This window comes from Macaca thibetana, chromosome 7 (assembly GCF_024542745.1).
Source record: "Macaca thibetana thibetana isolate TM-01 chromosome 7, ASM2454274v1, whole genome shotgun sequence".
Classification (NCBI taxonomy): domain Eukaryota; kingdom Metazoa; phylum Chordata; class Mammalia; order Primates; family Cercopithecidae; genus Macaca; species Macaca thibetana.
The window spans coordinates 100,004,167-100,020,671 of NC_065584.1; the positions used below are offsets into that span (position 1 = coordinate 100,004,167).

Genomic DNA, 16,505 nt, shown 5'->3' on the forward strand with positions numbered 1-16,505 from the left:
ACTCAAAACACAAGTGAAGTTGTTATGTTAAAATAGTTTGTTGCACACCTGATTTGGCAGACTGAGATTACGTCATTATAATAATAAAGGTCACCATTTACAAGGACTTTACTGAGAGAGTTACATCCATTGTCTCAATTAATCTCATCTCATTTAATGGGAGTCTATTCCCTCACACTCCCTGTGATGATTCCTGTGACATGGTAGATATGCATGCCTGAAGAAAAATTAATAATTTTTCATAGCTGGGTGCAGTGGCTCACATCTATAAACCCAGCACTTTGGGAGGCCAAGGCAGGAGGATTGCTTGAGGCCAGGAGTTCAAGACCAGCCCTGGCAACATAAAGAGAACTTGTCTCTGCAAAAACAATTTTTTTTTTTTTTTGAGACAGAGTCTCACTGTCTCCCAGGCTGGAGTGCAGTGGCATGATCTCAGCTCACTGCAAGCTCTGCCTCCCAGGTTCACGCCATTCTCCTGCCTCAGCTTCCCGAGTAGCTGGGACTACAAGCGCCCACCGCTGCGCCTGGCTAATTTTTTGAAGTTTTTAGTAGAGACAGGGTTTCACCTTGTTAGCCAGGATGGTCTCGATCTCCTGACCTCGTGATCCGCCCACCTCGGCCTCCCAAAGTGCTGGGATTACAGGCGTGAGCCACCGCACCCGGCCAACATTTTTTTTTAATTAGCTGGACATGGTGGCCTGTGCTTCTATTCCCAGCTAAACAAGAGGCTGAGGCAGGAGGATCACTTCAGCCTAGGAGTTCAAGACTACTGTGAGCCATGATTGTACCACTGCACTCCAGCATGGGTGACAGAATGAGACCCTGTCTCCAAAAGTAGTAATAGCAATAATAATGTATATTTACTCTGTACCAGGCATTATACCAAGGGCCTTATGTCACTTAATCTTCATACTAAACTTATGAGACATGTATTACTATTTCTATTTTACAAATGTAGAAACCAAAATTCAGAATTGTAAAGTAAGTGTGGTATTTAGATTCAAATCTGGTAGATGCTTTATTTTATGTTACTTGCAATCTGTGAAGAAAAAACTAGATCCAGGATTCTAACAGGAATTTATATAATATGATTACAAAATGAGTTTATTTATAATTTAAATAAACAAATTCCCTTTTATTTTCTACAACAAACATGCTAAGATTATGTGAATAATCTTGGCTAAATATTGTATTCTAGGGAGACATTAAATAAGAACTTTGTAGTTAACATTGTTCTTTCTATTTTATCTTTCTGTCCTTATAGATTTTCTTTCTTTTTTTTTGAGATGGAGTGTCGCTCTGTCACCTAGGCTGGAGTGCAGTGGCATGATCTCCGTTCACTGCAAACTCCACCTCCTGGGTTCAAGCGATTCTTCTGCCTCAGCCTCCTGAGTAGCTGGGAATACAGGTGTGTGCCACCACACCTAATTTTTGTATTTTTATTAGAGATGGGGTTTCACTATGTTGGCTAGGCTGGTCTTGAACTCCTGACCTCAAGTGATCCACCCGCCTCAGCCTCCCAAAGTGCTGGGATTACAGGTGTGAGCCATTGCACCCTGCCGACTAATACTTTTTTATTGTATGCCAAATATTGTGTATAAAAGAACCTTAAAGGTCGAAGTTAATAATATTTTCCTCTGAATGGTTGACTCTATTTTCTGTTAGCCAATGTAGCTCAAAAGTATGATAATTCTATCCAATCAGAAATCGAGCTGATTTCGGGAGAGTTGTGGCTTTACTTAGATGCCGTCCACCTCTGTTTTTAATTACCTTGAGAGTGAGACCCGTCATGTATTTGTTGCAGGCCTCTCCCTTCAGAGGGACTCCGTATTCCAAACAATAAGAGACTGCAGGAGACCTTACTCTGCCTTTCCAGTCTAGGTCCCGAGCTTAGCAGCCCTTGGCGTCCAGTCTACCCCAGTATTCCGCAAATATCCCATGGGGAAAAAAGCCTCTTATCTGGGCACCTTTAGACTCTAGTCTGTAACAATAGCCTGAGAGGCCATCAAAAGTTCACAGCAAACCACACTCAATCTTTGGCTTTGACAAACGCACCCAGGGAAAAAAATGACCAACAATCCCAGTTCACTTAGCAATGGGCCCTTCTTTCTCTGATCCCACTGCTCTCTGATGTTCTTATGTCTTTAAAAAGGGGATTTGGGCCAGGTGCAGTGGCTCACACCTGTAATCCCAGCACTTTGGGAGGCCAAGGCAGTTTGAGACTAGCCTGGCCAACATGGTGAAACCCTGTCTCTACTAAAAACATAAAATTTAGCTGGGCATGGTGGCACACATCTATAGTCCCAGCTAGTCGGGAGGCTGAGGTGGGAGAGTTACTTGAACTCAGGAGGCAGAGGTTGCAGTGAGCTGAGATGGCGCCACTGCACTCCAGCCTAGGTGACAGAGTGAGACTGTCTATAAATATATACATATATATATGTGTGATTTGTATAATTTATCCTTTTTTTGTATGTGTGCATTTTTGTTTTTCTGGTTGTTGTAGCAGGAGTGACAACCTACTGATACCTACTACATCCTACTTGGAAGCAGAAGTTCCTTGTGAATAACAACGTATATTCTCAGAAGAGCATGGTTCTTACCACTGAATATCTCAGACTGCTTCTAACATATTCTTAGAAAACATAACAAAAGGCAGACTATGTATAACTTTAAGTTTAATTAAGATCTTTCTCCACCTACCTGGTCTCTTAACAGTGTTCTTTGTTTACTTTGCTCCTGAGTGGTTAGGAGTGTAAATATCTTACTAGCACAGTACATTGAAAATTCAATGTATTTGCTATAATAGGATTTGTTCTTCATAAGGGCTTTATAAAATAAACCTCAAGTTTTTTGTATTTTTAGAAGTCTGGGCTGGGCACAGTGGCTCACGCTTGTAATCCCAGCACTTTGGGAGGCTGAGGCAGGAGGACTGCTTGAGGCCAGGAGTTCAAGACTAACCTGGACAACAGCAAGACTCTGTCTCTACAAAAAATAAAAATAAAATATCTGTATTTCATATTATGAATAGGTAACATTCTCACATGTTCAAACGTCAAAAAATATGAAAGGGTATACAGTGAAGTATTTCTTTTCTTTTTTTTTTTTGAGACAGAGTCTTGCTGTCGCCCAGGCTGGAGTGCAATGGTGCCATCTTGGCTCACTGCAATCTCTGCCTCCTGGTTCAAGCAACTCTCCCACCTCAGCCTCCTGACTAGCTGGGACTAGAGGTGCATGCCACCATGCCCAGCTAAGTTTTGTATTTTTAGTAGAGACGGGGTTTTGTCATGTTGGCCAGACTGGTCTCGAACTCCTGGCCTCAAGTGATCTGCCTGCCTCGGCCTCCCAAAATGTTGGGATTACAGGCGTAAGCCATCATGCCCGGCCACAGTAAAGTATTTCTACGACTCATTCCTCCATCTACCCAGTTCCCACTCCCAACAGGTATTCATGATTATTAGCTTCTTATTTATTAGAAAAGTTTAAATGAATATGCTAGCTGACACATTATCTGAATCATTTTCCCTCTTGTTTTGTACATAAACATATCATTCTATGGCTACTGTTTTGCAGTTTGCCTTTTTTTTTAAGTATAAACAGGAATTAATTGGCTTATATGACTGCAAAGTCTAGGACGTGGCTGCCAGCACAGCAGGATCCAGGGCCTCAGACAATTAATTCTACCAAAACCCAACTTATCTCCTTATCTTGCCTGCACTCTCCTCTCCGGTGGCTTCATCCTCAGGCAGGCTCCCCTCCCAGTCCCACATCCAGGATGACATCTTAACAGTTTGGGAACTCCAACAGAAAGGGTACACCTATTACCACATTCCTGGTAAATTCTAGCCAAAGTCCTGGGGAGGGCTCTCATCAGCCCAGCTGGAGTCATCAGGCCAAGCCAGTAGGATACACTGATTGGCCAGGCTGAAGTCGCATGGCCACCCCTAGCGTTCCAGGCTTGAGAAGTCAGTCCCACATTGGCATGGGTTTCCTGGCTGAATTGAGAAAGGTGGCTCTCCAAAGCCGTGTCAGGGTGCTGTAAGTAGATGATTTTCTCCAGGCAAAGATTACAGATGTCTACTGCAAAGGTAGTGTTTTTGATGTCTTTTTTTTTTTTTTCTTTTGGCTCTTTCATGCCTGGAAGCTGCTATTATGCCAAACGCATTTGTGGCTCAGGCCATACAGGACCAAATGAACAGCGAAAGTTGTTTACATCTTTCTTATGATCTTGCTTTTGTGGGCACCCAAAAAATTGTATTACAAACCCTCTAACTGGTCCCAAGTCCATACCTCTAACTACCCCCTTTATCTAACACAAAGCCAATACTTCCCCTGACCTAAATTAACCCAAGGCTAGGTACTAGAGAACCCCTAGAGATACTGCTAATCTCCAAAACCTCCCAGAATTATTCAAACCAGCCAGTCCCCAACTTTCCCTGCACTGCCTTGCCTTTCCTGCTGAAATGCTAATAAAGGTTCTGGTTTAAGCTTTCCCTTCATTCCTTTCTGCCTCCTGACCAAACCTGGTGCTTCTTCTCCATGTGGCCCTGCATGGCGTGGCGTGCCCCTCCTCTCAGGAAATGTGGTAAATCATTCCTTCAAAGACACTAGTCTCTCTGTCATAATTCAGTTGCCTCTATAAATTAAAATCCCACAGGTACAACTGAGACAGGGCTGCTGCGACTGAGTTTTCAGTCCTGGAAAACCACACTTTCTTTTGTCTGTCTCTGCAAGGCTTTGGCAGTCTCTCCTCTCCACCCCCTTATTAATGCTGGCCTCTGTTCCACACGTACCTCTCTACCTGAGCAGGTGCAAATTGTCACTGATGGGGGAAACATGACGCAAACTCAGATGCCTCCAGGGACACGTTAGAAGCCACGCTTGTTTCAGCCTATTGTTGGCTCAAGGGAATGTGGGCCCTGTGATGATGCTAGATCTTACTTTCTTTTCTTTCCTTCCTTCCTCTCTTCTTCCCTCTCTTCTTCCTTCCCTCTCTCCTTCCTTCTCTCCTTCCCTCCCTCCTTCCTTCCTTCTCTCCTTCCCTCCCACCCTCCCACCCTTTCTTCTTTCATCTTTTTTAAGAAAAACTGAAAATCTATTTCTGTTTTGACTGGGGCTTTCATGTGTGTGTAAAATATGTTGTGTTTTTTTTCACAGCAACTGCTTGTGTGTGTGGTAAAATATGTATGAAATAAACTGCCATTTTAACCTTTTTATGTGTAGAACTCAATGGTATTAATTACATTCAAAATGCTGTACAGCCATTGCTACTATTTCTAACTTTTTCATCCCCCCAAATGGGAACTATGAACCCAGTAAGCAATAACTTCTCATTCTTCCCTCCCTCCTACTGTCAGTTCCTGAAACCTCTAATCTACTTTACTCTATGAATTTGCCTATTCAAAATATTTCATATAAATGGAGTCAGATAGTATTTGTTCTTTTGTGTCTGGCATATTTGACTCAGAATGTTGAAGCATGTGTCAGAGCTTCACTCCTTTTCATGGCCGAATGATATTCCACTGTATGGATATACTACTATTTTTTTTTTTTGAGACGGAGCCTCTCTCTGTCGCCCAGGCTGGAGTGCAGTGGCACAATCTTGGCTCACTACAACCTCCACCTGCCAGGTTCAAGCAATTCTCCTGCCTCAACCTCTCGAGTAGCTGGGGTTACAGGGGCATGCCACCAAGTCCGGCTAATTTTTTTGTATTATGTTGGCCAGGCTGGTCTTGAACTCCTGACTTCAACTGATCCACCCACCTCAGCCTCCCCAAATGCTGGGATTACAGCTGTAAGCCACCACACCCAGCATATTAGATATACCACATTTTGTTTGTTCATTCATCTGTTAATGAACATGTGGGTGAAATATGTCAATTTTTACTTGTTGCAAAAACAAAACACATTATTATTATTTTTTTTTTTCGAGACAGAGTCTCACTCTGTTACCCACGCTGGAGTGCAGTGGCGCGATCTTGGCTCACTACAAACTCCGCCTCCCAGGTTCACACCATTCTCTGGCCTCAGCCTCCCGAGTAGCTGGGACTACAGGTGCACGCCGCCACGCCCGGCTAATTTTTTGTATTTTTAGCAGAGACGGGGTTTCACCGTGTTAGCCAGGATGGTCTTGATCTCCTGACCTTGTGATCCGCCTGCCTTGGCCTCCCAAAGTGCTAGGATTACCGGCGTGAGCCACCGTGCCTGGCCAAAACACATCATTGTTAAATAACTCCTCAGGCTACCCTTCTCTATGGGAAAACGCAGAGTAAATCAAGCAGATTTTTAATAGCAAAATGGCCAAGGAAGAAGCAGGATAGAGACAACGCAAAGATACAGACAATCTACCAAATGAATAAAGCCACTAATGTTATTTAGGCTCAAACAGTATCCCCCAAAGTGAGAGGTTGGATACTCACAACTCAATAAAGGGTGACACTCAGCTAATATTGTTGCTGTCTCACATGGCCTTAATTATCTTACTGTTTTTGTCTTCACTGTTCTTCAATTTTGTGCCCTTCTCTAGTGCCAGCCATTGTGGTAGGCCCTGAAGAACACCCTCATGGAGAGCATATTCTGTAGAGGAAGACAGGCACACTAATAGTGTCAATACAACCAATACAAATGCTGACTCATGTTTTGGGAAAACCCAGGAGGGACACACAGGCAGATTTGGAGGATTAGGTAAGGCTTTCCAACTTCCCAACTTCTCCAACGACTTGCAGAAAAGTTGTCCTGAGACCTGAGATGAATGAGAGGTATGATTTGGAGGCAAAGGCCAGGAAACTGGAAAGACTATAAAACACCTTGAGGAAATGTCAGGAAAATGGGGATTAGGGACAGATGACACATGAGAGGAAGCAGGGACTCAATTGGAGTTTGGTCTTCACCTTGAAGGCAAATGGGAGCTGCTGGAAGGATTGTGTGTGTGTGTGTGTGTGTCTTTTTTTTTTTTTGAGATAGATTATTTTTGTCACCCAGGTTGGAGTGCAGTGGTGTGATCTCAGCTCATTGCAACCTTTACCTCCTATCTGGAAGGATTCTGTGGATGTTAGCGTAGGGTGATGAAAGGCTTGTGCACTCATATTAATCTTAAATACATACCTTGGCCAGGCAAGGTGGCTCACAGCTATAATTCCAGCACTTTTGGAGGCTGAGGCTGGCAGATCACTTAAGGCCAGGAGTTCGAGACCAGCCTGGGCAACATGGCAAAACCCCATTTCTACTAAAAATACAAAAATTAGCCAAGCGTGGTGGCATGTGTCTGAGGTCCCAGCTACTCAGGAGGCTGAGGTGGGTGAATTGCTTGAGCCTGGGAGGTGGAGGTTGAACTGAGTGAAGATGGCACCACTGCACTCTGGTCTGGGAAACAGAGCCAGACCCTGTCTCAAAAAATAAAATTTTAAAAAATTGAAAAAATACATATCTCAATGATTATATGTATATAATGATTTTATATATAAATGATTTATATATTACTTTAAATATACTAAATGTCTATATAAGATAGATATGTAATTTCCAGCACTCCATAAGATTTCCTTGTGGAGCTTCCTAGTCTACCTCTGCCTCCAGAAGTAACCTGGTATGCACTATATACTCTTTTTATCTGCCTCTTTTTGTGCTCAGCATAGTGTCTGAGCTTCACCTATATTGTATGTACCAGTAGTTTGTTCTCCTATTACTTTGTAATACAGAAAAAAACTGAGAAAAGCTTTGAAATGGTCTAAAAAAGATTACTGGGGCCAGGAATAGTGGCTCAAGCCTGTAATCCCAGCACTTTGGGAGGCCAAGGCGGGCAGATCACCTGAGGTCGGAAGTTCATGACCAGCCTGGCCAACATGGTGAAACCCCATCTCTACTAAAAATACAAGAAATTAGCCAGGCGTGGTGGCACGTACCTGTAGGCCCAGCTGCTCAGGAAGCTGGAGCAGGAGAATCGCTTGAACCCGGGAAGTGGAGGTTGCTGTGAGCTGAAATCACGCCACTGTACTCCAGCCTGGGTGACAGAGCAAGACTCTATCTAAAAACAAACAACAAAGAAATGATTACTGGGTGTCATTGAAAAACAAGGTGCCCAGCTGTCCAGCTTACCTTTCTAGGATGTCTGATTCTATGAGGACTCTAAACCTTTCACTGTCTTTGAGCTACAGAACAACTTGGAGGTTTTACAAACTATAGACACTTCTTGTCTATAGAAATGCAAATTGTTTTCAGTAGAATGCAATTGATTACTGAGTTGTGGATTTGATCAGTTCTGCCAGTTTTTGTATATATTTGTAGCTATTTCATTATTCCTCATTTGACTGTGTGTGAGGTACTTTGAATTTTCCATTGAAGCAGTTGTAATCTTTCTGGATCTCTCATTCATTAATGAGTTAGATAAAATGTCTAACATTTATTTTATATCTGTATGATTATATTTGATATTAAAATTACTCTTCAACAGTAGTATACAGTTATATGAATAAGCCGCAATGTATCTATTCATCTATTGGTGGACATCTGAGTTCTTTACCTTTGGCTATTATGAATAAAGCTGCTATAAGTCTTTTGGTGAACAAATGCATTCATTTTTGGGGGTAAATATCTAGAAATGGGATTTCTGGGGTATAGGTTAGGAGGAATTTAATTTTGGTAGAGACTGATGTTTCCAAAGTGGTTGTACCATTTTACACTTCCATCAACACTGTATGAGAGTCCCATTTCTGCATCTTTGCAACTAAGGAAATTGTCAGTTTTTTCATTTCAGTTATTCTATGGAGTGTTTAATAGCATCATATTTTGGTTTCAATTTACAATAGAAGATTTTCAGGAGGGTGGTAACTTGAACAGATTTTTACATTTTAGAAAAGTCTTTCTGCGTATTACGTGGAGAATGATTATTTGTATACCAAATTTCACAGCAGCATTATTCACAATAGCCAAAAGGTGGGAATAACCAAGCATCCATTTATATGGATGAATGGATAAACAAAATGTAGTATACATGTATAATGGAATATTATTCAGCCTCAAGAAGGAAGAAATTCTGATACATGCTACGACATAGATGCTCTTTGAAGACATAATGCTAAGTGAAATAACCCAATCAAAAAAGAGCAATTATTGTATGATTCAATTTATATGCGGTACCTAGCATTTACAGATAGAAAGTGCAATATTGGCTATCAGGGGTTGTGAGAAGCGGATAATGGGGAGATACTGTGTAATAGGCAGATTTTCTATTTGGGATAATGAAAAAGTTCTGGAGATGGATAGTGGTGATAGTTTCACAACAATGTGAATGTACTTAATGCCACTGAACTGTACACTTTAAAATGGTGAATTTTATGTTAGATATATTTTACCACACACACAAAGAGGAGGGAGGGCGGGAGGGAAGGAGAGAAGGAAGGAAGTAGAGAGGGGAGACGAGAGGAAGAAAGGAAAGAAAGTAAGATCTGGCACCACAGGGCCCACATTTCCGCGTGTCAGCAATAGGCTGAAACAGAAGCATGGCTTCTCACGTGTCCCTGGAGGCATCTGAGCGTGCGCCCCCTTTCCCGGTTCAATGACAATTTGCACCTGCTCGTGTAGAGGGGTACGGGTGAAGAGACCAGCATTATTAAGGGGATGGAGAGGCAAGGCCGCCAAAACCTCGCAGAGACACACCGTCGGAACCAAGAGACGGGGGTGAAGACGCCTGGCTTGGCCTGTGGGAACTGGCAAGTCTCAGCTCTCAGACGCCCGAGCTTTTCAACCCCGCCACAGCCGGGTTCTAGCTTCCTACTTCCTTTAAAGCCTTCACTGACTCTAAAACACCAAAAACAAAGACCCAATTAGCGCCGGAAGCCCGGGATGTAACCGTAGTCACCTGACCCTCCCGTCCGGACTCTGATTGGGGTTTGGAGATACGTTCCCCTCCCGGCGCCGCACGGCGACCCCGCCCCAGCAGCCTGAGGGGCGGGAACAGATGTGGGGGTACGACAGTATTGGTCGGTTTCCCCAGAAAGCAGCCAATCGGAATAGGCAGACTTCCGGCGCGAAGTGAGCGAGGTCTCTGCGCGGCAGCCGTGGTCGCGCCGCGGGGAGTTTGGATCCTGGTTCCGCCCGCTTGGAGTCTGCGTGCGAGGTGAGTGCCGCGCGCGTAACTACGGGTCGATCTTCGCTGACCTAGCCCTGCTCTGGCTGTCCGGCACGGAGCTGGAGGCCGCACGAGTTCTTCCGTTTCCTGCACTGGTTCGCCTCGCCCCGCTGAGTCATCTAGTCTGGCGAACATCCTGGGAGGACAGCAGATACATAATACGTTCCCAGATGGGAAAACAGAGGCCCAGGGCAGGGGCGAACTCTGCCAAGGTCTCCCGGGGCGTCGGAGGCCGAGCATGGGCTAGGACCCGGCATGTTCTTGCCCATGTACTCCAGTGCCTAACATGATGCCCCGCACGGGGTAATCCCAGCCCAGACCTCTGGCACTATTACCTCCGTGTCCCTCCTGAGGAACAACGAAAACACTTTGTACTTTTTCTATGGCCTTCCATAATCACGAACTGGGCTACTCTTGTTTTTGAGTGTCTACTGTGTGCCGTGTTCCTGGCACCCATGATCTTACAACTGTAGCTTCACGATATCCCAGCAAAGCGAAGTGATTAAGAATACCGCATCAGATTGCTTGGGTTCGAATTCTAGCTCCTTCACGCTTAGCTGTGTCTACTGCACGTTACTGAAACACTAAGTGTCTTGGTTTTCGTCTATCATATGGGGGAAATGGTCTCTTCTACTTCCTGGCGTTTTTGTTAGGATTAAACGACTTAATGTATGCAATAATAAATGCTTCGAAGACTACCTGTTACATAGTACACAGTAAGGGTTCTGTTATTATTACCCAGAGAAGCGGATGAAATTGTCCTCATTTTAGACATGGAGAATCTGAAGCATAAAGAGGTTGTCTCTGTACAGAAACAGCATTTGGCAATTAAGTGCTAGAGATACAGAATTTGAACTAAGAGCGCCTGATTTTAAATCATGTCCCACAACATCAGGCTTTCTCCATAATCCCAGTACTTTGGGAGACAGGCAAGCGGATCACCTGAGGCCAGGAATTAGAGACTTGCCTGACCAACATGATGAAGCCCCCTCTCTGCAGTAAATACAAAAATTATCTGGGCGTGGTAGTGTGCGCCTGTAGTTCTAGCTACTGCGGAGGCTGAGGCACGAGAATCGCTTGAACCCAGGAGGCCGCAGTTAGCCAAGATTGCACCACTGCACTCCAGCCTGGGTGACAGAGTGAGATTCCTTCGTCAATCATTCTGAAATGTTTTATGCCTTTAAAAGAGAGGGAATAGGGCCCAATTTAACTTTTTAAATTTGATTAGTGGGTACATGGGTGTAATTCTATTTTCTGTATCTTCATGTAAGAAATATTAAAAATTAAAAGATATATATATCTTTTAATTTACATATTTTTTTCTAAGATAAAAAATGGATAGAATAAAAGAGGTCCAAGATAATCGTAGAATAATCCTAGGACTTCAGTGCTGAAAGGCCGTGAGGGTCTCCATTACCTGTAGGATAAAATGTAAACTCCTTAGCATGATACTTGAGGCTTTTGAACATTCTGTTTCTCTAACACATACTATTCTACCTCAGCCTTTGTACCACTCATACACTAGTCTTCTTCACAACCTCAGTCCTGTCTGTAAAGTTCCACTTGTCCTTCAAGATCCAATTCAGTGTTCTTTGAAAAGCTTCTCTATCTTTTGCCTGTTTTTCCTTAATCTGTGAAGCCATAGTCTTTTAAGAAAAGACTTGATTGTCGGACTTATCTCATTGCTTTGTAATTATTTGTTGACATGTCTATTTTCTGCTAGTCTATAAGCTCCTTGAAGGCAGTAATAATGACTTGCCCATCTCTGTACCTCAATGCCTACCATGACTGGCACAGAGTAGTCACTGTAGATGTTAGCTGAATGAAAAATACAAGTCGAAGACCGAGAGTGAAAGTTCTTGGAGTTATGACATACCGATTTTGTTCTCTGGAATGACAGGGAACTATTGAGTTTACTTTGTTTAAAAGTTCCTGTATTTTATTGAAACATATTCTCAATGTCAAGAAAAATATTCCAGTCATAATATTATCTTTCAAACACTTGAACTATTTTTATTTTCCATGAGTCCTTTCCAAATTTCAGCTATAAAATTAGTTATACAGATTTAGCTATACAGATTTCTTAGGTAGCTATAGCCTTAATGTATTCATAACTTAGTGTTTTTCTTTTTTCTTTCTTTTTTAACCTGACACTTGAGGAATTTTTTTTTTTTCTTTTCTTTTTTAAGACAGGGCTCACTGCAGCTCTAACTTCCCGGGCTCAAGTGATCCTCCCACCTCAGCTGGGAGTACAGGGGTGTACCACCACGCCTGGCTAATTTTTGTATTTATTGTAGAGATGGGCTTTTGATTTTTTGTAGAGATAGGGTTTCGCCATGTTGTCCAGGCTGATCTCGAACTCATAGGCTCAAGCAGTTTGCCCACTTTGGCCTCTCAAAGTGCTGGGATTACAGGTGTGAGCCACCACGCCTGGCCTGCTTTTTTCAATATTAAATCATTTCTTGGCTGGGCGCGGTAGCTCATGCCTGTGATCCCAGCACTTTGGGAAGCCAAGGTAAGGGATTGCTTGAGCCCGGGAGTTCAAGACCAGCCTGGGCAATGTGGCAAAACTCCATGTCTACCAAAAAATAAAATAAAAATCTGAACAAATTATTTCTTTTAACAAATCAGTCTTCATGCTTGTCATTTATCTTGTAAATTTTCGCAATATTCCTCTCTCTTTGGCTTAATAGGTATGAAATGATGCTCCATGTTATTAATTATTAGAAAAATTTGACAATTTTTTCATAAGTTTACTTAGTGTATATATATTCTGGTGAGCTGTTGTGTTTATATTCCCTGAACATTTGTTCATTGGAACTGGATATTCTTTATATGTTTTTAATACTAATTCTTTATCTGTTATTTGTTGCTAATTTTTCCTTTTTTTTTTTTTTTTTTTGAGATGGAGTCTCATTCTGTTGCTCAGGCTGGAGTTCTGTGGCATGATCTCAGCTCCCTACAACCTCTGTCTCCTGGGTTCAAGCAGTTCTCCTGCCTCAGCCTCCTGGGTAACTGGGATTATGGGCACACGCTACTGCGCCCAGCTGATTTTTATATTTTTGGTACAGATGGGGTTTCACCAAGTCAGGCTGGTCTCAAACTCCTGACCTCAGGTGATCTACCCACCTTGGCCTCCCAAAGTGCTGGAATTACAGGCATGAGCCACTGTGCCCAGCCTAATTTTTTTAAAATATATTTTTATTGGCCGGGCGTTGGCTCACGCCTGTAATCCCAGCACTTTGGGAGGCCTAGGCAGGCGGATCATGAAGTCAGGAGTTCAAGACCAGTGTGGCCAACATGGTGAAACCCCATCTCTACTAAAAACGTAAAAGTCAGCTGAGCATGGGGGCACACACCTGTAATCCCAGCTACTCAGGAGGCTGAGACAGGATAATCACTTGAACCCAGGAGGAAGAGATTGCAGTGAGCCGAGATTGCACCACTGCACTCCAGCCTGGCGACAGAGTGAGACTCCATTTCAAAAAAAAAAAAAAAAAAATTTATTATGAGACCAAGATACATTTGTAAAAATATACATAATTTGGCTGGAAACCAAGAGTTACAGTGGCTCACACCTGTAATCCCAGCACTTCAGGAGGCTGAGGCAGGTGGATCAATTAAGGGCAGGAGTTCGAGACCAGCCTGGCCAACATGGTGAAACCCCATCTCTACTAAAATACAAAAATTAACCGGCCATGGTGGCCCATGTCTGTAATCCCAGCTACTTGGGAGGCAGAGGCACGAGAATCGTTTGAACCTGGGCAGTGGAGGTTGCAGTGAGCCTAGATCACGATCATGCCATTGCACTCCAGCCTGGGCAACAGAGTGAGAATCTGTCTCAAAAAAATAAAATTAAAAAAAAAAAAAACTTATATAATTTAAAGAATAGTTACAAAGAAATTATGAAGTTTAGTTATGCATAAAAATTATATTGTATCCATAGTAAACGTGAAGACTCAGTATAAAATTACAGTTATACATAATCATCATCTAGATCAAGAAAGAAATAGAGTATTACCAGGATCCCAGGACCCCAGAAGTGTATCTTTCTCTTCATACCTCCTCCCTATGTTAGGGATAACTATTGTCCCAATTATTTATTTATTTATTTTGAGATGGAGTTTTGCTCCTGTTGCCCAGGCTGGAGTGCAGTGGCATGATCTTGGCTCACTGCAACCTTCACCTCCTGGGTTCAAGTGATTCTTCTGCCTCAGCCTCCTGAGTAGCTTGGATTACAGGCGCCTACCACCATACCCGGCTAATTTTTTCTATTTTTAGTAGAGACGGGGTTACACCATGTTGGCCAGGCTGGTCTCAAACTCCTGACCTTTGGTAATCCGCCCGCCTCAGCCTCCCAAAGTAGTGGAATTACAGGCATGAGCCACCGCGCCAGGCCCTATTGTCCCAATTTTTATGATAATGCTTTTCTTGTCTTCGTAGTTTGCCCTGATCTATGCATCTGTAAATAATACAGTTCAGTTTTGCATGGTTTTGAGCTCTATAAATGGGATGATACTATATGTGTTCTACTGAGTCTTTCTAGTTTGCATCATTATGTTTGTGAGATTCTTCCATGTTGTAGATATAGTTTTTCTTTTCTTTTTTTTTTTAATAGTAATTTTGGCTGGGATGGTAGCTCACTTCTGTAACCCCAGCACTTTGGGAGGCTGAGGAAGAAAGATCTCTTGAGGCCGGGAGTTCAAGACCAGCCTGGCAACGACAGGAGACTTATCTCTACAAAAAATTTAAAAAAATTTGTCGAGCATTATGGCATGCACCTGTAGTTCCAGATTCTCCAGAGGCTGAGACAGGAGAATCACTTGAGCCTAGGAGTTGGAGGCTGCAGTGAACTATAATTTTGCCACTGCACTCTAGCCTGGGTGACAGAGCAATACCTTGTCTCTAAAAAAATTTGTAATTGTTTTTCTTAACCTCTTAACAGAGTTTTACATGTATAGTACCACATAGCCACAGTGTTGTATGGCAGATCTCTAGAATGCATTACTGAAACTTTATACTTTTTGATTAACAACTTCCCATTTCCTGAAAGCCCCTACGCTGGTGACCACTGTGCCCCTCCTTGCTTCTATGAGTTTGCCTATTTTAGATACCTCATTGCAGTGGAATCTTGCAGTATTTGTCCTGTGACTGGTTTATTTCACTTTGCATAATGGCTTCAAGGTCCATCTCATGTTGCAGGATTTTTTTTTTTAATTTATTATTTAATTTAATTGTATTTTATTATTTTTCAGACAGGGTCTTGCTCAGCTATACAGGGTGGAGTGCAGTAGAATGATCATAGCTCACTGCAGCCTTGAACTCCTGGGCTCAAGTGATCCTTCTGCCTCAGCCTCCCAAGAAGGTGAGACTACAGGAGTGCACCACCATGCCTGGCTAACTTTTTTGTTTTTTGTAGATTCTGGGTCTCGCTATATTGCCTAGGCTGGTCTTGAACTCCTGGGCTCAAGCAATACTCCTGCCTTGGCCTCCCAAAGTGCTGGAATTCAAGCATGAGCCACTGCATCTAGTCGATTTGTTTCTTTTTAAAGGCTGAATATTTCATTTTATGTGTATACCACTGTAAAGAAAACTCCATTTCCTCTGTACTCTGTACCCATATAATAATTCTTCACTTCTGTCACCAAATGTGTGGTGTTTTTTTCCCCACAATAGTTCAGTTCTTTAGCAGACAGTGGGTGTCCTACATTTAGCTCAGTTCTGACTCTAACTGCCAGGAGTTAGTGCAGACCCCATATATTAACTCCTCCCTGTCCACCCCCATTCCAGACCCCTCACTTCACACTACAATCACAAGTGGTAAGTCCTCCACATTCAGCTCACAGAACAGTTTCCTTACTAGATTATCAGTTTATTAGTAAACAACTCAGAAGCAGCCAGCTGCAAGAAATACACAGGACAAGGTATGTGGGAAGGGGTGTGTCACTTCCATGCCTTCCCCAGGCACACCAGCCTCCCACCATCTCTACATGTTCTCACCAACCCAGAAGCTCCCTAAGCCCTAGCCTTCTGGATTTTTATGTAGGCCTCCTTACCTAGACATGACTGATTAAATAATTGGCCATTGGTGATTAAGTCAGTCTCCAGCCCGTTTGTCCTCCACAGAGGAAGTTTTGTTTTGTTTTTTGAGAAGGAGTCTCACTCTGTCACCCAGGCTGGGTGCAGTGGTGTGATCTTGGCTCACTGCAACCTCTACCTGCTGGGTTCAAGAGATTCTCATGTCTCAGCTTCCTGAGTAGCTGGGATTATAGGCGTGCACCATCATGCCTGGCTAATTTTTGTATTTTTAGTAGAGATAGGGTTTTGCCATGCTGGCCAGGATGGTCTGGAACTCCTGACCTCAGGTGATCTCCCTGCCTCG

General features: G+C 43.0%; 1 protein-coding gene across 3 annotated transcripts in view; it reads left to right on the plus strand.

Annotated features, from left to right (window-relative positions):
• The first annotated feature begins 9,950 nt into the window (after positions 1-9,950).
• Positions 9,951-16,505, plus strand: part of BLM (BLM RecQ like helicase) — a 106,648-nt gene continuing 100,093 nt past the window's right edge. For 2 of the 3 annotated variants that reach the window (XM_050798031.1, XM_050798032.1), the window contains exons 1-2: positions 9,951-10,111; positions 15,379-15,488. The gene's annotated coding sequence lies outside the window, so the exon portion shown is untranslated. The remainder of the gene's footprint in view (positions 10,112-15,378; positions 15,489-16,505) is intronic. The other variant, XM_050798030.1, reaches the window with a different exon arrangement.